This window comes from Bubalus kerabau, chromosome 11 (assembly GCF_029407905.1).
Source record: "Bubalus kerabau isolate K-KA32 ecotype Philippines breed swamp buffalo chromosome 11, PCC_UOA_SB_1v2, whole genome shotgun sequence".
NCBI classification, from domain to species: domain Eukaryota; kingdom Metazoa; phylum Chordata; class Mammalia; order Artiodactyla; family Bovidae; genus Bubalus; species Bubalus kerabau.
Window position 1 is genome coordinate 107,273,006 of NC_073634.1, and position 15,354 is coordinate 107,288,359.

A 15,354-nucleotide genomic window follows, 5' to 3' on the forward strand; every position below is an offset into this window, starting at 1 on the left:
ATGTTTCAGAAGCCCCTAGCACACAAGCTCTTTAGAAAGCTAGTGGTCAGCATGCGTGGGGTTAAACAAACTCTTCCAGCACAGGAGGTAGTCACACCCACCTGCTTAGATAAGAAGAGCCCTGGTCACCGAGACCCAATGCTCCCCGAGGAGGAGGAGGCAGGTGGGAAGATGGGCACGTGCGTTTTCCTGGCAAGCCCGAACTTTGGGGGGTTGGAAGTCCTCAGTGCTCCTGGAAGCCACCCCTCCCCAAAAGCCTGGCCTGGCCTGGTTGGAGAGCGTCGGGGGGTCCCTCCTTGTCTCCCATGCCAGTTTCTTGGGGGCATGCGAGGGGGCGTGCTGGGGCCATGGCCTCCAGGATGCTCCCTCATTTTCCAGATGGGTCCTTGAACTTGACCCTCAAGATCCTAGTCTCAGAGCTGCGGGGGGCTGCCCACTGGCAGGATTCCTCATGCCCGGGTGGCCCTTGGCCTTGGGAGTATGGGACGTGGAGTGAGTTGAAACAGCAGAGCTGGGAGGGTGGACAGGATTTTTAGTGTTCGCAGTGTCTTTCCATCCCCGACTGGAGAAACCAAACACCAAACACCAGACTGGTCTCCCCTCCCCCACTTCAGCTGAGATTTCGGACAGACAAAGGTGGGAGTGAGGCGGGCAGCAGGCGGGTGCGTCAGAGGCCAGCTCTACCCCTCACTGGCTGTGTGACCTTGGGGAAGTGGCTGAACTTCCCTGAGCCTCGGTTTCCTCATCTGTCAAGGAGGGCCAATGCCCCTCTTCTCCTGGGTGTTGAGCGCCTTGAATGGGTGACACCGCAGGTCTGGCCCCAGCAGGGTGTCTCGCAGGAGGCGGATCTTGGTAAACAAAGGGCTCAGCCCCTGGCGGCAGAGAGAACAGGGGCCAGGCTCCGCTGGGAAAGTTTCCCTCTCCAGCATCCCTCATCCCCCCGCCGGGAGGGAGACGAGGCATCCCTTGGCACCGTGGGTGCCCCCGCCTGTTCCTCAGGCCCTCGCTGCCCACCTCCGGTTCTGTCCACAACCTCCTCAACAGGCGCGTACTTTGAGGGCAGCCAGGGATGGGACGGGTGTCAGAGGCCCTGCAGCTGCCCGGGACAGGAGCCTGGCGCAAGGCAGCCCGGGGCAGGCTGCGGTGGGCACTCCAGACCAAGTAAGCACTGCGCCTGGGCTTCCCCGCCTGCCTCCTCTGCCCACGCGCCCCGTGACCCGCGCGCCCGCTCGGCCCTTACCTTGAACCATGGGAACGGCGCGGCCCCGGCTGGCCGAGGACTTGGGCGCACGTGACGGGGCGGTCCGGCGTCCGTCCCAGGCCAGGCGCAGCTAGTAGCGGCCGCTCATGCCCAGGCCACGGCTGCGGCGCCTGCTGGGGCCCGGCGGGCGAGGCGGGCGCGTGAGAGGCCCCGGAGGACCGCGGCAGGCGGCTGCGTGCCCAGGCGGCAGCCCCTCGCCAGCGCCGGCTGCGCCGCGGCTCCGGACGCCAGGCTGGCTCCCGGCGAGCCGCACGCGCGCTGCTCCGGCCGCGTCCCGGGCGCGAGGCGCGCGCGCAGGCGGGGAGGGCGCGCGCCCGAGCCGGGCGAGAAGCGCGCCGCCGGCCCCGCGCGCGCCGTCGTCGGGGGCTGCGGGGAGCGGCCTGGGAGCTGTCCCTGGTGCTGACGGCGGGTGCGCTCCGGGCCGGGGTTCGCGACCTCCCGCCGGCCTGGGGGTGACCCCACACTCTGACCGCGCTTTGCGGGGCTCGCTGGCTCTTCGCCTGCTTTCCTTGCACTCCCCGTTTCCACCGCGCTGAGATTCGGACCCGGACCGAAGTTGCTTGTTTACCAAGAGTGCAACCTTGGGGCAAGTCCCTTACTGGGGTGCCCCTCTGGCTCTCATCTTCAGAATGGGACTGGGAGCAGTGCCTAGAAGGTCGGTCTGAGAATGAAATTCAACCTCGTCCAGGTGCCTGGCGCACAATGAGTGCGTAGTAAATGCTTGCCTTTATCACGATTCCTCCCCCTCCCCCCCCACCCCCATTTTCTTGGTTAGCAGGCACAGAGCAAGTGAGAGAAGGGGCAGTGCTGGTCCTGAACTGGGCTGGCCGGTGCTGGGGGCTTGATAGCTGTCTTTGCACCTCTCAGAGCATTCATAGGGGAAGGGAGTGGACTTCTTCCTCGGGACCTCAAAACACAGACTCAGGACCAACAGTCAGAAGTTAAAGTGGGGCAGCTTTGGGCTGGGTACCAGAGAAAACTTTCTGATGGAAGGTCCTTGACCTTAACGGAATATTCTGTGACCTCTGTCCCCATGGACACTCCAGAGGAGGCTGCAACCACAGAGACCCTGAACTGAGAAAGTTCTGGAATTTAAAAGGCTTTGAGTTAGAATGTATATGCACGGAAAACCATGCCAGGCTCATTGAAAGCACTGTGTGCATGCTTGCTTTATTGACTCTTGCGTGTGTTCTAAGTCGCTCAGTCGTGTCCGACTCCCTGCGACCCCATGGACTGTAGCCCACCAGGCTCCTCTGTCCATGGGATTCTACAGGCCAGCATGCTGGAGTGGGTTGCCATTCCCTTCTGCAGGGGATCTTCCTGACCCAAGGATCAAACCCACACATCTTATGTCTCCTGCATTGGCAGATGGGTTCTTTACCACTAGCACCACCTGGGAAGCCCTTATTGACCCTCAGAGAGAGAGAGAGTGAAAGTCGCTCAGTCGTGTCCGACTCTTTGCAACCCCATGGACTATACAAGTCCATGGAATTCTCCAGAATACTGGAGTGGGTAGCCATGCCCTCCTCCAAGGGGGTCTTCTCAACCCAGGGATTGAACTCAGGTCTCCCTCATTGCAGGCAGATTCTTCACAGCTGAGCTACCAGGGAAGTCCCTTATTGACCCTAATGTTCTCTATAAGAAGCTCTACCCTGGTAGGAAGAACATGTAACTTCAGCCCATTCTGGAGATGAGAATACCGAAAACAGACAGGGGAGGTAAAGCGACCTCCAGGGAGTTCATTCCCACCTTACAAATGGGCTGAGGACAGAAGGGCATGCAGCTTGCTTGGAGCCAGACAGGGCTGAGAGGTGAGTGCTTACAAACCAAGCGTCAGACTCCACTGCAGCCCGCCCCTGCTGCTCTGGCAGGGGTGCCTGTCTGATCTTCCAGAGTTATTCAAGCAATTTTGACTCTGGAGAGCTTCCTTATAACAAACCAGGCAAGTAGCTCGTTCCTCTTAACTAAGGAGAAGAGCTGGAGCCTGCCCTGCGGTGTCTCTGTCCCTTCCAAGCAGGGTAATTAAGTGTCTCCTGCCTCATCTCCCAGGGGACCAGTGGCTGTGCTTAATTCATTAACTGACTGTGAGCCGTGCCTGCATCCACCAGGCACTTATCTCGTGACAAACATCGTTATGCTCTGGACACAAGGCTACACACTTGTCCTGAATTGCTGCATTTACTCCTCTCAACAGCCCAGCGAGATGGATACTGTTGGTGCCTAAGTTTGCAGCTGAAGATCGAGGCTTTTAAAAGCAGCAGGCTAGAGTTGGGTTGGACCAGTTGTCAAGCATGGGCTCCTAACAGTCTCCTTCCAGATTTTCCACGTTGTCCCCAAACTAGGAAAATAGGTGGAAATATGAATAGAAATTCCATATAAGGAGTTAGAGAAAGAGAGAGAAAGAGGAAACCAGGAGAGAGATGCAAAGTAGCCAGCCATTCAGCGCCCTAGCAGTCGGCATAGGAATCCTTTAAATCAACATTTCCAGTCAAAATCCTCATTTTGACTGCTGAGCAACTTTTTCTTTTTTTTTTTCAAGATTTCTTGGATCCTAGCAACTGTGTGCCAGGAATTTTAAAAGGAGTGTCGCTGCCAAACCCTCCTTACCAACCCGTTCGCAGGCCCTTCCACTTCTCCGCAGGCCTGCTTTTCATTCACTGTACGGAATTTCACAGCCGTGGGTCTGGGCAGCTGCAAATCTCAGAGGCTGATTCAGGCTCTAGAGCTCTTGACCTGCTGAAGCACTGGTTTCCTCCCAGGCTGAGCAGAGAGATGGACTCCTGGTGCTTGTGACGCTGCAGTCCAAGCCCATTTTATTAAAACCAGCCTGAACATCCCCCCTGACATGTAAGGCAGGCACCTTATCCTCAGTCTATAGATGGTAGCAGAGGGTGAAGTGGGTTACCCATGGTCACACGACTGGCCAGGAGCTGCACTGAATGGATTTTATTTAGATAACCATGCCTTGTGATCACCACCAAACTGGTTCTTTGTGTGACCAACGCGTGGCTTCATTTTAAGCAAAAACCTCGTTTCCAAAAATAAAAATAGGGGGAAATGAGGATTCATTGGTCTGACTTTATAGAAACAATTCACCTTCAGATTTCCTTAAATAGCAATTTCTCCCGTGCATGAAAAAAAAAAAAAAAAGGATTAGAGCTACACACAGTTCTCTCAGGTCGGCCAAAAACAGGCCCGGGGGCGGGAGGAACGGCACGGCACCACCCCGCTGGCATTCCTTCCACTACAATCTGCTTTTCGGTTGCATGGCAACTTCAGTCTACGGCAGCTACTATGTCCCCGGCTCCAGCATCTTTCCGCGACGCAGAGCTCCATGGATAGAACTCAAAGCCAACAGATGGCCAAGTTGGTCGAAAAAAATCCCGGCACGTTGATCACGCGTGGCAATTCACAAAGGTGCGTTTCCCACTAAAAGCAAATGGGGCTCTTGGAAGTTGAGGCTGACACAGTAAAGCCAGGACCTTGATGGCCACACACTTCCTGGGTGCAAGTCTGGGCAGCCTGCTGGGGAGAGACCATGACCTCACCGTGGGGACTCAGCCTTCTACTCACAGCCACGTCGCACGCACAGCACATGCAAGTTCGGGTGGACTGAATTAAGTTCTTGGGAGCCGAGGGCATTTGCCCAGCTGCAATCTCTGGACTGAACTTGGTCCTGCAGAGGAGCAGAGCGCTCGAGGAGTGAAGTTTCTGCCAGGATGTGAGACTAATGGCCCAAAGCCTTTCCAACTCTTTGGAAACCTTCAGGAGGGGGTGAGTTCGCCATCTCCAGAAGTGTCCGAGCAGCAGCTGTCCATCACTTACAGCAGGAACAGGCTGGCTGACCTGGCCCAGGGGATGCTTCCAGCCTTGGAAGTCCATGAGCTTTCAGAAGGGGCAGCCGATGGCCGCCCAGAGGGAATCCCACTTCCCTCAGCCTCTATTTTGGCTGATGGTGGACCTTGGGCACCAAGAAGGGCCCCCTGGTGAGTTTTCCAAGGTTACGGGCCTTGGGCCAAATGACCGAAGTCCTTAAGGAAACTGTCCATACCTTCGGGCAGTTGCCACATTAACCTCTGTTTGCCCATTGAATTGTTTTGTTCTCTCGGTCTGCACTCCGGACGGATTCTACCTGATTGAATGGGCTGGTGGCAGTTTCACTGATGTCACTACATCTAGGTTGCAGGTCAAGTCCATTCAGAGAACAAATAATTAAAAAAATATATTTTTTTCCGTGATGGGCAACGCTGTGACACTGGGATTATTCTGTGATGTGGGCTAGCAGAGTGCACTCACATCCTACCTCAAGGACTCTGGATTGGATGCTGTCTGGACATGACCAGGAGAATAACGAGGCATCAAAGTGCGTGAGAGCGAGAAGGCTAGGCGACCAGGCGTGCAGGGGGTCGGGAGTGGGCGGGTGTCCTGTGTGCGTGCCAGCGTTCCCCACACGTGGCGAGTGGGGTGATCCCAGTCGCCCTGGTTGGAACAGACAGCCTCATCTGTTTGAACAGACATGACTGGTGGTTTTTAATTACCGCAATGTTTTAAAATGTTGTGACAGCAAGCTTGATCATTCATTCTTTAGGAGTCTTCAAGGCTGCCGAACGAGGAAGCCTGGGCACTGACTGAGGTGCTCTGACAAGGTTCCCTCAGGGCTCCTTAAATGGGTCTCAGGACAAGTCCTCCCGAGGGTGGGGGCCCAGGCGGGGCCCCGGAGGCATCTTGTTTCCTCCATTTCAGACATTTGTTACTTGTTGAGACGCTTTAACAAGAGCTCTCGGGATGCGATCCTGTTTCCCAATCAAACCTTTCTGCAGCAGGAGCAAACCCGAGCGGTGCCTCCCTCCCTCCATCCGTCCATCCATCCATGTGCCCTTGGGAGGGTGAGGCAGAGACACAGCCAAACCCCCGGTATCTGGGAACTCAGAGCTGGGTGAGGTTTCCAACAAGACCAAGCTCCTCTCACTGGATGGAGCTGGACCCAGGACTGTGCTACAAAGAGCTACCACGTTCGGGGTCTTCTTATCACTGAGCCCTCCTGACAGTCCTGGAAGGCGAGAACTCTCATTTTACGTGACTCATTTGACAGCAGAGAGCCTGAGGCTTGGGGACGGGGGTGCCTGCCAGGCTGTGCGGTGACCAGGACCGTGCCGGCCCCCAAGCGCACACCGAGCAGGCCCCCGCTACCCTGCTTTGAAAAAGGACATAAGAACAGAGACTCCCCGTTTGGACGACGTGCACCCAGAAGCAAGGGCCTCTCCTGTCACCCGTCAGCTTCCATTAGCGCAGGCTGTAGTGAAGGCCGAACGCTGCTCCTGCTAATAGAAGACACAGCCGGCGGCGCTTCCGTGACTGACACCTACATGTCAGGACATGACATTAACGTCTGCGTGCGGTTGGAGGCCTTTCATCGTAACAGCAAGGGAGCCGTTCCTCCCCCACCAGGACGGTCTCCGTGCTGCCGGGGGAGCTCCGCCACCCAGGCCCTCAGCGATGACCTCCTCCGGGGCACAGAGACCGGACACAGGAGCTTGGCCTGCCCACTGTCAGGACCCGTCACGGCCACCCGCCCCCCACCACCCAGAGGCAGATCTGAAAGGGGGGCACAAATGAGGCAGGGTTCAGAGACGAGGGGACCAGCAGGGTTCCACGAGGGGAAGCAGAGCTGAGCACGGTGTCGGGGTCTCTGAGTGCAGGGGTGAGGGGTGGGCTGTGCCAACCAAAGGCTCCCTCCCGCCCTGGACTTGCTCCCGCGCCCCCCACCTCCCCACCTGGGTGGCCTGGGGTAACCTGAAGAGCCTCGGCCACGGTTCTGTGCTGAAAGACACTGCTCCCGAGCCAGTGTCTGCACGGGAAAAAAAATACACGTGGTTTTTTGAATTCCACTAAAGAAGCCTGGTGGCACTAAGAGTCGGCCTGCCGATGCTGGAGATGGGGGTTCAGACCCAGAATTGGGAAGATCCCCTGTAGAGGGGAATGGCAACCCACTCCAGTATTCTTGCCTGGGAAATCCCGCGGACAGGGGAGCCTGGCACGTTATAGTCCAGTGTTGCAAAGAGTTGAACACGACTGAGCGTGTGCACAGACACACACACACACACACACACACACAGGGGCACATCCGCCCTCGACAACGCCCCCTCCCCTGCCCCGCCCTGGCCCTTCTCTGTCGACACCTGCTCCCTTTCTTAGTGGCCCCGAGTCTCGGGCGCTGTCTCACCTGTGGTCCCTTCAGGCTCTGCCGCTCTCTTCACAATGGAAGGTCTGCGAAGACTGTGCTTTCTCCATCTCGGGATCCCAGCACCAGCCACAGCGACTGTTTGTTGAATGAAAGAAAGACCTTTGTGTGAGAATGCAGAGCCTCCCTCTGCTCCCGACGTCCCACTGAGACCGCTGGCCATGGTGAGCCTTCCTGTGGGACTGCTGAGGAAACTGAGGCGGTGAGGGGCGAGACTGGCCGGATACGGAGCTGATGCACAGCCCAGGGGATCCTGGCCCAGAGCCGCTCCCCAGGCCAGGCTCTGCAGAGAGGAAAGGCAGAGCCCTCTCACCCATCTGCCCTGGGCTCACTGTACTTGGAGCCTCCCTCACCGCAGGGACCCACACAGGCTGGAGCCCCTCCCCAGCAGGAACCCCTGTCTACGTCCAGGGGCCTTGCGGATGGAGGGCAACCTGGGGGGGGCGCAGCCAAGCGCTGGCCCTGGATTGGCAGTTCCCAAGGCCACACCCCACTGCCATCGCCCTTGCTGGTGCTTCTGCCAGAGATGCCCTATCTACCCAGCACCATCACATGAACTCCTATGCGCCCTACAAAGCCCAGCTTGAATGTTGCCGCCTCCAGGATACCAGGAGGGTCATATAACACTTTGATCAAAATCCCAACAATACTTTTTCTGCAGTTGTTTAACCTATTTGAGTGCCCACGCCGTCAGACCAACTCCTCTACTGAGCACTTACTGTGTGCAGGCAGGGGGATGGTGCTGGGAGGGAGGGGAACAGGACAGGCCCAGTCTCATCCTCTCAGAATCCACCCCTGGGTCAGGCCTGCCATCTGGACGGGTCCAACATTTGGGCCTGGACATGGAGCTCTGGCCACAGTGCCCTGGGGCAGCCCAGGAGGAGGGGAGGGGCTTGGACCTCGGCCCCTGCTTCCTAAGTGGGCGAGCATGAGCCCCAAGCCCAGCCTCTCCGAGCTCGGTTTCCCCACGTGGGGCTCTGAGCCACGTGGGTCTGCTCACCTCCCAGGTGAGGGTGAGGCAGCTTGCCTGGCATGGCTGCTCTGTGAGCAGGGGCTGGAGGCGAGGCCGTGGCCGTCTCAGCAGAAAGGGCTGCACTGGGCAGAAATCCCACCCTTCCTCCCGGTGGTTCCCCCGGGGCCTGGGTGCTGGTCTCCAGAGCCTCAGCCCTGCCAGTTTCACCCGTCCTGGAGGGGGGTGGGGCTGGGCAGCTTCCTTGCCTCTGACAGAGCCTGGAGGGGCCGGTATTCCACCCTCGGCTCCAAGCAGGGCCGCTGGACAAGCCGCCCGGACCCGTGGTGGCGGTGGTGAGGGCCACCCCGGGCGTGTCTCCTCACTGCCCACCCTCGGCTCCAAGCGGGGCCGCTGGACAAGACTCCCGGACCCATGGTGGGGGTGGTGAGGGCCACCCCGGGCGTGTCTCCTCACTGCCCCATTGTCACGCGAAACGGGGTCGGTCTGGGGTTCGAGTCCCAGCTCACCCTCCACGCCCCCTTCTCAGAGCCGGGGTGCAGTGTGGCTCCCACGTGGGGAGGGGAGGGCCCCGGTTCTCGTGATGGGACTGGAATCGCCGGGCAGGACTGGGCACACCTTCCTGACCCCGGCCGCGTCTCCTGCCACATTCTTCTCACTTGCTTTGCTCTTTCTGTTCTGATGAGAAGTTTGGGGTGGGCGGGTGCCCTGGCGTGCTCCAAGACCCCGCAGACTTTATGGGCTGTGCGTCTCCCCTCGGAGGAGCCAGGGATGCACTCTGCTCTCAGTGAGCCTGCCTCCCTTGGGGGCTGTCACCCCAGCACAGGGGGCTCAGGCCAGAGTAGGCTCCACTCGGCCTGAATGTCAGGTCCCTCCCTTGTATGGGTGGCAGCGGTGTGAGGCTCACGAGGGCAGGTAGGAAGCAGACATGTCTGCTGCCTGTGTAGACGCCAGCCACAGGCACCTTCCAGTCTCCCCAGGTGTGGCCGAAGCAGAAGAGGGGAGGGCTGGGGGTCTTCACGCCCTGGGCCCCCTCCCCGCCAGGTTCCTCTCTCCACATCACATCCCAGCTCCTGGGACCCAGCCGTCTCCCTCTGGGGCCTCATCTCTTCATCCCAGCAGTGGGAATAACAGCTCATCACTGCCCTTCACCTGGGCCCCTCACTGGACCCAGGTCTTCATAAAACCCCCACTATTAAACCCTTCTTGAGCTCCTTTATCTGAGTGACCTGTCATTTTCCTTCCAGGACCCTGCCTGATGCCCTTCTCCCAGCTACACTGGGACCCATATTGGATGTGATTAAATGGGGTGATTTCTTCTGATTTCTTGGTGTTAAACTGCATCTCACTGGTTGATTATGCCTTGGGCTGCCAGCTGGCAAGGCTGGGAATCCTTTCTTACACTTGCTCATTTCCTTGGCCCATTTTTTTCCGTTGCAGAATCTTTGTGTCTTCATATTGATCTGGGGACGCTCTTTACATATTCAGGAAATGAATCCTGGATCTGTTTTGTGGCTGGCAAATATTTCCTCCCAGGCTGGTGTCTGTCTTCGCCTCTTTTTAGCATCCATCGTCATGCTGAGGCTGATAGCTTTCGAGGGTAGACCTGTCAGGCTTTTTCTTTAGGCTTCTGGGAGGCTGATCAAAGTAGACAGTATTTTCCCTACTATTGGTGCAATTTTATACTTTTATGCTTAGATTTTAGCCCACTTAAGATTTTCGCAAATGTGGGCTAGAGGTTTGCTTGTTTTTATTTCTATTTTGTTTTGACACATGAATAGCCAGGGGTGACCTGTTCTTTATCAAAGTGGAACTCGCATCAATTGTTAATCTCACTCCATACATGCAAGGGTTTCTGGACCCTTTGCTGTCCCGCTTGCCCCTCCCTTGCCCAGCATGTGGCGGATAGAACTTTTACAGCTCGTGGAACCATTGTTATCGAGAAGCGTGGAATGCCTGCCAACATTCCTTTATCTGGCTGTCAAAATTTTCTTGAGTTTTCTTGTGTTTTGAATGATCTGTATAATCAGCTTGTGAGATTGGGAATCCTTTGGGGGCTCTATGTAAGATCAGTCACAGTTTAATTTGAAGAAACTCAACGCCTGGAGAGGAGGACAGAGTGGCAGAGCCCTAGGGCCAGACAGCGTGGGTTCAAACCCCAGTTCTGTCGCCCCCAGCGGCGTGCCCTTGGATAAGGTGCCCCCTGTGCCTTGGCTCCTTCATCTGTAAAATGGGGTAGTAATCACACCAATATTGCTGGAGGCATTAGCGTGAAAAAATAAAAGGACTACGATATGTAAAGCATGTAGGAAATCAGACGTCATCTGTTTTAAGCTGAGTCACGATTGACTTCATCACTAGGAAGGAAAAACCTGCCAGCCAAGCTGTGATATGCCCTTAACGGTAAAGTATACCTCAGTTTCAGAGATGTTCAGAGGTGGAGAATGTATTCATTAGAATCAATACAGGAGAATATGTCTCTACAACTTTACAGTATCTTCCCATCAAGGAACTAGGTTCTTATCCTTAAGTATTTACCGAGGTTTTCTTTTTCTATCCTTCAGTAAAATTTTATAGCAGTCTTCATATGAGTTCTTTAGGGTCTTTGATCATTTTTAGGGGAGTAAAGGGTTCCAGAGGCCCCAGAGTTTGAGAACCATTGTTCTGCATTAAGAGAAAGGCAGGGAGGCTTTAGGAGCATCTTAACAGATGCTGACAAAGCAAGTAATCCCAGTCAGCACCTACTGCTGTTTGAAAAGAAATGGAGAGAAGCTTGCTGCCCGGGAGAGGCTATTTCATGCCAGTCTATGGCAAGCATCCTGCCCTCGAGCAGACACGCCAGGTGCCGACGGGAACCAGCTGAGCTGTGCACCCTCGCGCTCTGGGCCGGGGACGCCCGGCGAGTCTGCGTGATAGAAACGGAAATAAAAGACACAAATATTGAACCAGAAGACGCTGAACTGTGAATGCTCAGTGACGCTGGAAAATTCCACTTGACAAATCCAAGCAAACCCAATGAAGATTTATTACAACAATCACAGGTTTAGCAAGTTGGCCAGCAACAAAATAAACACTTAAAAATCAATGGTTTTGTACCCAGCTGAGGGCAAGAGGAGAAGGGGGCAACAGAGGATGAGACAGTTGGACGGCATCACCGACTCAATGCACGTGAGTCTGAGGAAACTCTGGGAGATGGCGAAGGACAGGGAAGCCTGGCGTGCTGCAGTCCATGGGGTCGCAAAGAGTCAGACGCGACTGAGCGACTGAACGACAGCAACCGTGACCCAAGGAGAGATGCAATGAAAAGCTGTTTCAATTTGAGGTGAGGAACAGGGCCGGCTTAACTGGACCTGTGATACTTATTTGTTTTGTGAAACTAAAGCCAACACAGTATAATAAACACAGAGAAGAGCTGAGTGGTGAGCACATCTCTAACACCGTTCTCCTCACTTTTCTTGTGTTGGAAATATTTCAGAATGCAATGATGATGGAGCCCGGCCCTGACAACAAGAGAATGACGCAGACTTCACCCTCTGCTGACTCTTCTCTTCCCGTGATGTCTTCTGTCCCCTTTCCTCTTCCTTCTTAAGATTTTTTTTTTTTTCGTGAGAACACCACCCTTGAATAATTCTTTCAGAGAGGAGGGTAGTGGCAAAACATATGAGTCCTTGCGTGCTTGAATATTTTAAATTCTGCCCCAAAACCAGAACGCTGGGTTTGGAATTGTTGTTGCTGTCCAGTCGCTCAGTCATGTCCAACCCTTTGCGACCTCATGGACTGCAGCATGCCAGGCCTCCCTGTCCCTCACCATCTCCTGGAATTTGCTCAAATTCATGTCCCTTGAGTCATGATGATGCCGTCTAAGCATCTCATCCTCTGTCGTCCCCGTCTCCTCCTGCCTTCAATCTTTCTCAGCATCAGGGTCTTTCCCAATGAGTCAGCTCTTCCCAGCAGGTGGCCAAAGCACTGGCGCTTCAGCTTCAGCCTCAGAGCGGTGGACTCTGCGGGAGGTATCATTTTCTGCTGCTCTTAGGGAAGTTGCCAGTGCCCCACAGGTTCCTCCTCAGGTAAGCTTTCTCTGCCCCCTCCCCTCGGCCTCTTTTTCTCGGTTTTGCTCTCCAATGGACATCCTCTCTCTCTCTCTTTCTGTCTCTCTGTCTGGGAGCATCTTTACTTTGCTTCTGGTGCTCTTTCTGGCCTCCCTGTATCTGTGCGCCTGTGTTCATTGGCTCCGGGTCTGAAGACGGATGGATGTCTTTGCTGTTTTCTCCCTTCTACCCTTCCTACCCCACCTCTGGATGTCCCTTAGTTGGCTGCGGGGTGTTGCAGCTGTCCCCAAGTCCCCATATTTCCCTCCTGTTTTCCATCCCTCTGCACTTGAAGACAAATTCCTCGACCAGCGCCGGGCCTGGTCTTCCAGCTCACCGGGCTCCTCTCAGATGTCTCCCTTCCGCTCTCAGCTCATCTATTTTAAATTTCCAAGATCTCTAATTAGTTCTTTTATATCAAAGCCCATTCTCGCTTCACGACTACGATAACCTCTCTTATCTCTCTAAAGATACTAATTATACTTATTTTCAAGTCTCTCTGCTGACTCCATCCATGCCTCTTCCCTGGGTGCTGGCGTTTCTGTTTCTGAGACGAAGGCTCTTTGATGGGGTAGCTTTTCCTCAATATGCTTGGTCTGGCGGGCCCTTTGCCTGGTTTTGCATTCGATCCCCGGTGTGGCCGCCTGTGGCTGCTGTGTCTGTTCTGAGCCGCTGACCAGGATGGGGAGGAGTGTGCATCCTGGTGGGGTGGGCGGGGAACTGCTCACGTGGACCGCGGGTCCCTGGTCAATGTTCTGCGGTGGCGACTGTCCTCTGCTTTAATCTGGGGACTCGGGGGCTCTCTGCTGCCTACTTCGTGGGTGAGGGACGATCAGTCACGTGGCTGGTGCCTGTGAAGCCGCTGGAGGAGCCTGCTGACCATCCTCACCCTCGCAGTGTCTGGTCCCCAGGGCTCCGGGTCTGGCTCTCGTAGCGGCTGGGGTTTGGTTCCCTCTAATTTTGTCTCTTTGCCTCTTTCTATGATTCCTGCAGAATTCTGATCCCCTGAAAAGACTCCATTAAAAAAAAAAATCAATTCTCTTGTGAATTTTTTCTTTCAAAAGCATCTTTCTGACACGGGGTAGGAGTTTGGTGGGGAGGAGGTGTTATTAAACATGCCCGAGGATTGTGTTTGCCCTGGGTACCTAGCGGCCTCCCTCCAGTGCCCGGGAGGCACCAATCGTCCCTGGGTACCAAGGAGCAGCCATCCAGATGCAGCCGCATCCCTTGGTTTTGGATGATGCTTCTGGTTTGAGATTAAAGTTTGGTTCTGCTTGACCTTGTGAAGACCCTGCAACAGAAGATAAAATGCTGAAGCTGCACTTCAGGGCGCTTCTCTGGACTGGAGGTGGTGACATGTACTCCCCAGCAGAGACGCCAGCTCACCCAGAGTTGCCCTTTGCCCCTCAAAGTGCTGTCCTGACGCTTCTGTTTGTCCAGATGGAAGGAAGGCGGTTGATGCTTTGGTTTTAAAAGAGGCCCCTCTGTGCTGAGACGGTGTCAGTGGCAACAGACGATCTTAGCCAGGGGGCGGCAACATGGACCAGCCTGGGCAAGGAGGCTCCATCAGATGAGTCCCTTGATAGGCTCTGGGAGGGACCTGGGGCCCTCGGCAGCAGTGACACAGTGATCCCGGTGCTCCCACCACGCGGGGACTGTCAGGCACAGACCCGGCGTCCAGGGGTGGCGATGCCCGGTCCTCCTGAGACATCCTGTCGCTCCAGGTATTGACCAAGTGTCCGCCGGAAAGATGTCCCTGCCTGCACGCCACCGGCTGCTCAGCTACGTGCAGCATCGTCTCTGTCCGGACGTTTAATTCACCTTGTCCCCTGGCCGCTAGCGGGCAAATCGCTCCGTAACTCGATCAGCCAAGGGACAATTGGATCAGAGAGCGCTTATCCGCTGGCCCCTCTCACCGTGCGAATGTCAGAGGCCCCCCGGGCACAGAGACCTGCTCTTTCCAAAGTCTCAGCTTTGGAAAGCAGGTGGTGAGGCTCGGGCTTTATTGAATTTGCGTTTCTGTCTGTGATGCATCTGACTGTAGCCCGAGGGCAGCTGTCCGGCCCAATAGCGAGTTTGGCCCATCAACAGGGCTGAAACCTACTTACCTGTAAGAAGCTGTCTGTTCCAGGCAAGGGGCTTTGCGTCTGCTGGGCGGTGCACGGCCAGCAGCGGCCTGTCCTCCTGGATGAAGGCCTTCTGGGCCTCAGGACGCAGTGGCGTCCGAGGGGAAGCCCCGCTGCCTCTGGCCCCGTGGTTTTAGCTCTAGGGGTGGCCCTGAAGGAGCAGGAGCACACGTGTGTGAGGATGGACGTGTGTGGTCACTGGCTTCTCTCCTGTCACTGCTGGTTAGGTGAACGCACAGACACCCAAACACTGACCAAGAGGGAGTGGGCTCCCTAAGTTAGCGCAGTCCCACAAGGCCATGTCGAGAGTTACGGAAGGGAGAGAGGCCGCACCCCCGGCACCCTCGGAGGCAGACGCGGCTGCTCCGTGTATCCTGCGTCCTCAGCGGGACCGCAGGTGTCACCAGGCACTCTGGCCAGGTGAGAGCTCCACTGGGCTGGCCAGGTGCAGCCCTGCAGGCCTCTCTCAGATCTGACGTCCAAACCCACCCTGCCTCAAAGCAGGTCGGGGGCCGGGGTGGGCTGGGGCCCTCTGATCTTCAGGCTGGGGTCACCGTTACTTGGCTGTGGCTTAAGGAGCAGGGCAAATCAGGGGGTCCTGGGCAGGGTGGCACCCGCTGACCTGTGGTTGGTGTGTCAGCTGAGCCGCTGGCGACCCGAGCTTCAGG

General features: G+C 56.1%; 1 long non-coding RNA gene across 1 annotated transcript; it reads left to right on the forward strand.

Annotated features, from left to right (window-relative positions):
* The first annotated feature begins 2,851 nt into the window (after nt 1-2,851).
* On the forward strand, nt 2,852-4,388 carry LOC129622648 (uncharacterized). The gene is made up of 2 exons (XR_008700101.1): nt 2,852-3,072; nt 3,801-4,388. It is a non-coding gene; the product is annotated as an uncharacterized LOC129622648 (long non-coding RNA).
* Nucleotides 4,389-15,354: the final 10,966 nt, after the last annotated feature.